Below are 9,444 nucleotides of genomic sequence, written 5' to 3'. Positions count from 1 at the left end.
CAGTTTACAGCACGGTTCATGCTCCTATGAGAATCTAATGCTGCTGCTGATCTGACAGGAGGTGGAGCTCAGGCAGTTACATGAGCGATGGGGAGTGGCTGTAAATACTGATGAAATTTCCCTTGCTTGCCTGCTACTCATCTCCTGCTGTGCTGCCTGGTTCCTAACAGGCCATAGACTGGTACCAGTCCTTGGCCCCAGGGGTTGGGGACTGCAGTTGTAGATGACAAAACTGACTTCTAAATATAAGTAAATCGATCAATTGATTCAGCCAGGTAGACAAAGGTAGAATTTATTTCTTAAAAAAAAATTGTATGATGTTTTCTGCTAAGACATAAAGACTTTCTTTCAACAACATGTTGAACACCTCTTAAAAATGTAGAGATGTCTTAAATTTTTAGAAGTTGACATTTGGGCAATCAATAAGAAAATGCTGAAACCGGTCTAGCCAATATGTTTAGATACAGACTAAGATAATAGGATATTTCAATCTCTTATTTTTAAACTTTAAAGTTTTGTTTTTACTCCATAAGTTACCATTAAATATTTCTTCTTTGTGCATATAAAATTTCCTTTTTTTGTTTCTGTTTGCTAAAAACATGTTTTTATTATTCTGCAGAATTATTTTAAAATTTAAGATTCTTTCGATGAATTTAGATATGTAAATAACTATTTTTTTTCTTTGATGACTAGAGATACTCATTGGGTCTAGCAATATTATATTACATTTTAGGTTCTAATTTTGGAATATTTCAAAATATGCTAAGTTTTTCTAAATCTAAAATTAAAATTTGAACTCAAATAGTTGTTCATGTTTGTTTCATTAGATGATTCTCTCACTTATCATAGACATAAACTTGGAGATGACTAGATATCAAAATATCTCACGCGGCTCAGCTATTTGGTACCCAGTATCTTATGGCTCAGCTATTTGGTACCCTCATTATCTTAACATTCAATATCTTTGGCAATTACCAATAGTAGAAAAAAATACTGTGATACAACTGGAAAATGTCTTATCAATATTTACTGCAAAAACAAGGGATTAAGTTTTAAAAGTACAATGAAAAATAATTCTCTTTCCCTCCCCTTTTCTTTTCTCCTCTCTTGCTCTCTGCCCATCCTTACTTCTTCCACAACCTCTGTTTCCTGCTTATTTCTCCTTTCTGTGTCTCTTAAGCTAAGCCAATCAACTCATATGCAGCATGCTCTGGAGAAACTGTGGCACACATATGGCACCAAACTGGTTTGGTAAACATATGTCTTTGCAGGCATTGGATATCTTGCCAGGAATGAGATATTCCGTTTTGGGGAATGAGGGTGGGAAATGCTTAACCACCTACAGATGTTTTGCATCGAAAGCTAAAGAATTGCAGTCAAAGAGCTGCAAAATGTGTAATTTGGAATTTTTCCAGGTTTCTTTTTTTAATAAGAAAAAAGTTAACAGCTTTCCTATTCATCTCTTTTGAGAAAATTTACAGTCGTTTCCCAGTTCTGCCCCATTCTGAAGTAAGGACAAAAGGCTGAAACCGAAGCTGTCCATCTGCTCCATAACAGTAATGTTATAATGGGTGCTGTCCATTTTTATGCTATTGCTCATGTGTGCCCAGGGGACTGGAACTATTTAATTCACTGATTTCACAGCTCTGTTGTGTGTCACAAAAGGTTAAAAAAAATCCAACACATTTTTTAGCACCCTGCTTACAAGGACTCCCTGTAAATCTAACTGAAGTAGCAGGTTCCCACCCTGCCCCCATCCTGGCTCCCCCTAGTTTTCCTCCTAATTTGGTGCATTCAAATAACAGGTAATAGTTGGAACTCATACCATTATTGACTTGTCCTGTACAAATAGTGGATATTTCAAATCTGCTGTGAATGTTACTTTCAAAAGCCCACAAATTCCAGAAGTAGATTTGAAAAGAAAGATGTTTGCCTTTAAGATTTTAGGATTAGACAACTCTGTTTTCCCAGAAGTCCAAGAATTAATGCTCTAGATTAGCAGAGAGTTAATGAAAACCTGCGGAGGAAGACTGATGACTTCTATTCCTCTCCACTGGGCAGGGGCTGAGCAGTCCACACGCAGCTGGTGCATGCTGGTGTTTTGCCAAAGCTGTAATGAAGCATGTGCACTCCAGGGCATTTTCCTGGAAAGATGAAGGTGACCAGAAAATATCCACTTGGGTCCTTTCTGTGGTCTTCTCAGAGCAGTGGTGTTGAAGCTGGCACTTATGTTTGCCACCAAAGAGAGAAAGTGAACATGAAGTCAAGGAGCTTTCTATCTATTCCCCACAAAAGAAGGCCTCAATGAGAATCTTTCAGTATATCCTATCCTTCCTACAGCCCATTCGTGATAATGTGTTTCTGTAATATTTTGGATAGTTAAAACATTAGCCATAGATAATGCACTCTCTAGGTGCAATCACCACTTCCATTTTGATACCATTAACCAAACTCACTTCCAGCTGTGCTGTGAAGATGCCTGTTTATTCCCTTGAAAACTAGTTTGTGTGTGACTAGGTTTAGAGGACAACAGGGCCCTCCTCAGGTGCAATTGAAAATATATTATTGTTAAAAAACTAAATCTCTTAATTTCTTTTTTCAGTAACAATAGCAAATATTTATTTTGTATTCATAGGTTACATGAAACTATTGGATGCTGCAGACATCTGAAAACATAAACAAGGAATGCTTTTTGACCTTAGAGAAATTCCCTAAAATTGTATGCTTGTCAGCACTTCTCAAACTCAGTTTGTTCTTTCGTTCATTTATTTACTCATTCAAACATTTCTTCAGAATCTACTGTGTGCTAAGCACTAATTCTGAGAGATGTTAATAGGGACATCTCAAAAGGTGGGTTCTGTTGTCAAGTAAGTTTGGGAAACACTGCATATTATATTTCCCTTCTTTGAGCTATTGTAAGCATATTCTATGTATCAGACAGGCCCTGTTCCACTGCAGCATTACATCCAAGGAATCCTTTATTTCGTTTATGTTTTCTCAGAATAATTGGAACTTTGTTTCCTCCAAGCCACCTTTCCAGAACAAAACCAAGCAGTAATATCTGGAATTCTAGAGTACTGAAAGATAAAGGTCAGCAATCATTGCTGTAATGTGGAGAAAAGAGTGGCAGTTAGAACTATTCTTGTTGCATTCTTTTCCAATGGTAATTCTAGTAGACTTGTTAACCAGAGTAATGTTAACAGGAAAGCAAGTGCATTATACTTTTTGAACATGGATTCCTTAAAGATTCAAAGTTCTTGATGTGCCACATTAGAATCATAGAATCCTGTTATAGAACCAGTGAACACATCGACAGAGGGATTATTGTAGATCAGTGGTCCCCAACATTTTTGGCACCAGGCACAGGTTTCATGGGAGACAATTTTTCCACAGACCAGGGTGGTCAGGGGGTATGGTTTTGGGATGATTCAAGTGCATTACATTTATTGTTCAGTCAAACCTTTCTACTAATGATAATCTGTATTTGCAGCTGCTCCCCAGCGCTAGCATCACTGCCTCAGCTCCACCTCAGATCTTCAGGCATTAGATTCTCATAAGGAGCACGCAACCTAGATCCCTCCCATGCGCAGTTTACAGCACGGTTCATGCTCCTATGAGAATCTAATGCTGCTGCTGATCTGACAGGAGGTGGAGCTCAGGCAGTTACATGAGCGATGGGGAGTGGCTGTAAATACTGATGAAATTTCCCTTGCTTGCCTGCTACTCATCTCCTGCTGTGCTGCCTGGTTCCTAACAGGCCATAGACTGGTACCAGTCCTTGGCCCCAGGGGTTGGGGACTGCAGTTGTAGATGACAAAACTGACTTCTAAATATAAGTAAATCGATCAATTGATTCAGCCAGGTAGACAAAGGTAGAATTTATTTCTTAAAAAAAAATTGTATGATGTTTTCTGCTAAGACATAAAGACTTTCTTTCAACAACATGTTGAACACCTCTTAAAAATGTAGAGATGTCTTAAATTTTTAGAAGTTGACATTTGGGCAATCAATAAGAAAATGCTGAAACCGGTCTAGCCAATATGTTTAGATACAGACTAAGATAATAGGATATTTCAATCTCTTATTTTTAAACTTTAAAGTTTTGTTTTTACTCCATAAGTTACCATTAAATATTTCTTCTTTGTGCATAGCTACTTTTTTGGACCACATAGATTGGTACTCAAGATAACTGACAATTTTGGCTGTCAATTCAACTTCTGATGCTATACTGAAAGGAAATTAAAATATGGATTCCATAAAATGTGACAGTGACAAGGATATTCTACAGATTTACATCATTTATGAAGAAGGATCCACTTGGAGAAGTATATGAATCTTCCCCCCAAAAAGACCTCACCATAGAACTATTACTATTATCTTTCTAATATTCTACTGAAAATGAAACACATTCACCAATTTTCCAAAGGCAATTTCTCTTCACCTCAAATAATTTTTCTTTATAGGTCATACAAATAGGCTTAAACTGGTTTATAATGTTTCCATTTGTTTTCCCACAGAATAAACTCATTACAGTCAGCCCATTAGAAAATGATATTAAAGGATTTAATTGCCTGTGCATATTAAATAGACTTAAAATTTATGAAAGTAAATATTTTGAGATTCAGTAAATATTCTGCGATAATAGAAAAATGTGCAAGTTGATCTAGTACAAATACATAAGGTGATATGGATATATAGCACTACAATATACAACATGTACCTCTATGAAGCATGTAGTATTTTCACAATGTAAGCCAAATAATGGTAAAAATCTATTCTGGGAAACACATGTGGAATTTCTAATGGATTATAGATGGCAATTTAGTTTATTTAGACAATATCTTTGGATGAAAGATCACATTTATGTTAATGAAGAAAGATTTAGGACAATTGGCATGGTGTTCTCTTGGCCTGGGCATTCGTTCCCATGGGAGAATGTGTATTTGAACATGTGTTCTTACACTTTCAGAATAACATGTTTCAAACTTGCCTGACTGACAGCTGTCAATTATCAAAAGTTTATGTGAAATGAAGAGTCAAGTTAACAATTTAACACTAATTAGAAGCATAAGCAAAACTAATAATCTAGTAAACCTGACTAAGTCCCAAAGGTGCTGAGAAACATCTTTTCCTTAGTTCCGGTTTCTCAGAAGCTTCTGGAAAGACCGTTTACCTTTTAGATATGATGGTCAATCAGAAAGAAAACTTGAAACATTTTGGAACTCACGTAAGCAATTCGATAAAAACCCTGTGTTTATTCTCACACAGCGTCTATACAAAGCTGTCTGACATATTTGTGAGAATACAAAATTACAAGAATGAAATGAGTCCAATTCAGAAAAATAAATCCGGGCTTAACTTTGTAAGGTAATTTTTTTCTAAAACAGATTTCCTCAGTTTGAGCGGAAAAATGTGTGATTAGTTGAATTCTAATTTTCTGTGTGTTCTGAACTGAGGAAAAAAATGGAAGGAAGAAATCTTGAAAAATATATACTTGGAGAAATTTTGAATTACAAATAGGTTATTTTTTTCTAAAAAAAAAAAGTTAAGCCACAGAGATGTAAAACTTTAAAGATGTGGCTTTAAAAAAACCATTATGTTTTCTGTCTTCAGTTATTCTAAAACAAAATAAAACAAACGAAAAACATTCATGAAGTAAGATAAGCCCCTTTCCTAATTTCTGTGCTCTTCTAATAACATCTAATCTAATTCAGGAGGCAAAAGTTTCTGTTACATAAAAGGTGCTGGGTCTCCAAGCTAATAAGTGCTTCTTTGGCTTCCATATTGCTGGCTTTTTTTGGATTTCTTTATCTCTATTTTTCCCATATCTCATTTACCTGAGTGGAACACCTATATTTTACTTGAGGCTCCTTAACTACAACTGCAGCAAAGATTTCGTCGATGTGTTCTGCCCACACTTATGTTACTTCATGTAAATAGCGGTGCAGCCACAGCACTGCTCCAGACGGGGTGAGCTCTTTGGAGACAGAAATTGTGCCTTGTTCATTTCTGATTTCCCAGTGACTCGTATGGCACATGGAACATAAGGGGTGTTTAATAAATGTTCTCTGAATGAATTAAGTAGATTTTTAAAAGCTTAGAAAGTACTGCACTTAAACCTGCGCCAGAGGGTCAAGGGCCCCATGCTTTAGAGCAGTGCTGTACAATAGAAATTTTTGTGATGATGAAAAGGTTTTCCATCTGCATCATGACTATTGAACATTTGAAATGTAACTAGTGCAACCGAGGAATCGAATTGTTAATTTCACTAAATTTTTATTAATTCACATGTTAATTAAATAGCCACACGTGATTAGTAGCTAGACAGCTTTAGAGGGTCCTGCTCTCATTCTCTTTCAGCCACACCCCTCCTCATGCCAGAGGACCGGCCCACTATAGCCCAGGCTCCCCCTACAAACCATGCTTCAGATACTCAGAACTCCAGAATTCCCTGCCCAAACAGTCTGTGCTCACTTCCAGGCTAATGTGGTCTTCTTGCCTAGTCCATCCTTGCAAAGACAGATCTTGCACTGCTGGTGTGCACATCCTATAGCAAACCAGTGTCCAAGGAATGACAGTTTGCTGCAGGGGTTGGCTGGGTAGAGGCAGTGTGAGCGGGGCTTAAACATGTAGCTGGAGTGTCCCACACATGTATATGCACGAGGTCCCTTGAAGGGCAGGGGGATGGGACAGGAAGCTGGAGACAAGACAGGAAAGGGTGCAACTTTCCCTAAACTGCCGTGTTCTAAGTAATAAAATAAAAGTCTAAAATCATATTACAAAACATAAGCAAGAAATAAATAAATCCTTAATACTCCATAGGTGGAATAATCCAATAACCATTCGTTCACTCACCAAATATTCATTGAGTACGTACTATATTCCAGGCAGTGTTGTTCTAGGCACAAGAGATACAACAGTGAACAAAAAACAAAGTTCTTGCTTTCATGAGGTTTCTATTTTTGCGAAGAAGACAAAAATCAAGCAAAATAAATGTGTATACATGTGTTCTGTAAAGAAAATTAAGGCATCCAGAAGGCAGAGTGACAGAGGTGTTCTTTTAAATAAGGCATTTTCTGAACAACTTTTCTGGGGAAATTACTTTTGAAGAAAGATATAAATAAAAGGAGGAAGGAAGTCATATAAATATCTGGAGGTGTGGGGGAGTTGTGGGGAAGAGCTTTCCAAGCAAAGGGAACAGCAAGTGCAAAGCCCCTGCTATGGATACATCCTCATTATGCTCAAGAAACAGTAAGGATATCAGTCTGCTTGGAATGCAGTGAAATGGATTGAAATGAAGGAGGGAGGCAGCTAAAGTTCAGATCACACAGGGCAGCCTAGGCTGTACTAAGGACTTAGGATTTGTGCTAAGTTTGATGGGAATGCACCAGAAGGTTGCGATCAGAGTATGACATTGGCTTTTTAGAGAATAGGTGGTGGGGTGCAAGAGTAGAAGCAGGGAGACAATTTCAGAGGCTTCTGCAGTAACTCAGGTGGGAAATTCTGGGAGTTTGATTTGGGCTGTCAGCAGAGATGCCTTCATGGCAAGGCATGAGTTTAAAGTGACACAATGAGCTCTTTCAATCCTGTCAGTATAGCTCTGCAGCTGTATGTGTGACCTCACTTAGAAATAATGTCCAAAGTCTGAATCTGAGATCTCTGCTATTGTGAGTCCAAGGTCAAAAGGACCTTCTACTCACTCCCCATGAAGACTCTACAACTGGCCGGATGAGCCTTATGGAAGTGGTTGTACCTCAGTGGAGTCTGTACTTACAGTATTATGACATCCAGAGACTTTAATTGCAACTGCTGTTTCTAGTGAAACCGCCCTGTGGATTTTCTTGGTGGTAACACAAACCTCTTTCCATTTAGACATGGGCACAAACTGTCTTCAAGAACTTTCTGTGTCTTCCTGCCCCATCACTTCATCCTCTGCTCATGCTGTCAGGTCAAGCAGGAAGCTGCGGTCAGACTTTGTGGGGAGAGGGGAGGATTAAACCATTCCATGCCCATATTTTCCCACTGAAAGTCAGCCTACTCAAAACAGCCAGCTTGAAGTAGCTTAGAGAGAAGCAGAAAGACTTTTTCCTCGGTCTTTTCAAAATCTTTCACAAAAGACAAGTACAATTCTTTAAAAAAGGAAAAGACTAGTTTTGTACATACATTTCTATGCCTTTTCTAAGGGATTTGTTGTTTTAATTTGTTTGTATGTTTTGAATCACTCACTGTGATGTGGAATTGTTTTCCTTTTCCCACTTTTCTCCAAGGACGTAACGTTATTGCTAGCTGTATACTAGAAGATAAAATTACTGTCATGAGGAGTGGGAAGTCGCAGAGAGATCATATTCTAGATTGAATAGTTTCTGAACAAAGAGGATGCTTTTTTAAAATTTCTGCTAAATGTGACTTTTCAGGGGCCAGTGTAGACAGTCTAGATGTTAAAATTACCTGGCCAGCAAGAGCAAGACCCCGTCTCTACTAAAAATACAAAGAAATTAATTGGACAACTAAAAATATATAGAAAAAATTAGCCGGGCATGGTGGCGCATGCCTGTAGTCCCAGCTACTCGGGAGGCTGAGGCAGGAGGATCGCTTGAGCCCAGGAGTTTGAGGTTGCTGTGAGCTAGGCTGATGCCATGGCACTCTAGCCAGGGTAACACAGTGAGACTCTGTCTCAAAAAAAAAAAAAATTACCGGGCCATCTACAGGTGGGAGATAGCCTTGGCTCCCCAGGAAGACCTCCAACAGCCCATAGGGCAGTCTCTGACATTTGGAAAGAGCTTATTGAGGGTCAAACTTCAGAAACATTAGTTTACTTTCTTGTCCTACCACCTTGATTCTCAGTGACTTTCATATATGAAATATTATATGGCAAAAAAGAATTCTATTTTTCTTGTAGTGTCAGTATTTCAAAGTATTCTCATGTTTATTAAAAGAAAACATATATGAGGAAAGCATCTTGTAAATTGAAAGCAAATGAAAGCTGTAAAGCACTATGCAAATGAAAGTTATTAGGATTGTTACTATCTCACTTTTTTTCTCATGAAATCCCTGGAAAGGCAAACGTTAACACAACCCTCATTCTCTAAAGAAGTCAGGACAAGACCAGAAAATATTGGCTCTCTGTCCTTTTAGTGAAGGACTTTGGGGTTACAGAACCAGTTAAACATTCTAGGTATCAACTCTCTTCTAACTATAAAACAAGTTAGATGCTAGATCTATTTACGAATATATCCTCCTGTTAAATTATTGTTGCAACACAAATTTTATGCCCTCTCAAAACCTTACCATAACTACCTATTATGAATAATTTTTAAAAAATATTTGAACTACAAAAATTGGTAAAAAACAGGAAAGGAGATTATATTATAGAAAGAAAAATTTGGAACCGGGAAATCAGACATATAACTGCTTTGGCAGATATAAGAAAATGGAATCCTAAGC

This window comes from Propithecus coquereli, unplaced genomic scaffold, assembly GCF_000956105.1.
Source record: "Propithecus coquereli isolate 6110/MARCELLA unplaced genomic scaffold, Pcoq_1.0 Scaffold22, whole genome shotgun sequence".
In the NCBI taxonomy this organism is placed as follows: Eukaryota; Metazoa; Chordata; class Mammalia; order Primates; family Indriidae; genus Propithecus; species Propithecus coquereli.
Note: the sequence above shows the minus strand (reverse complement) of the source record.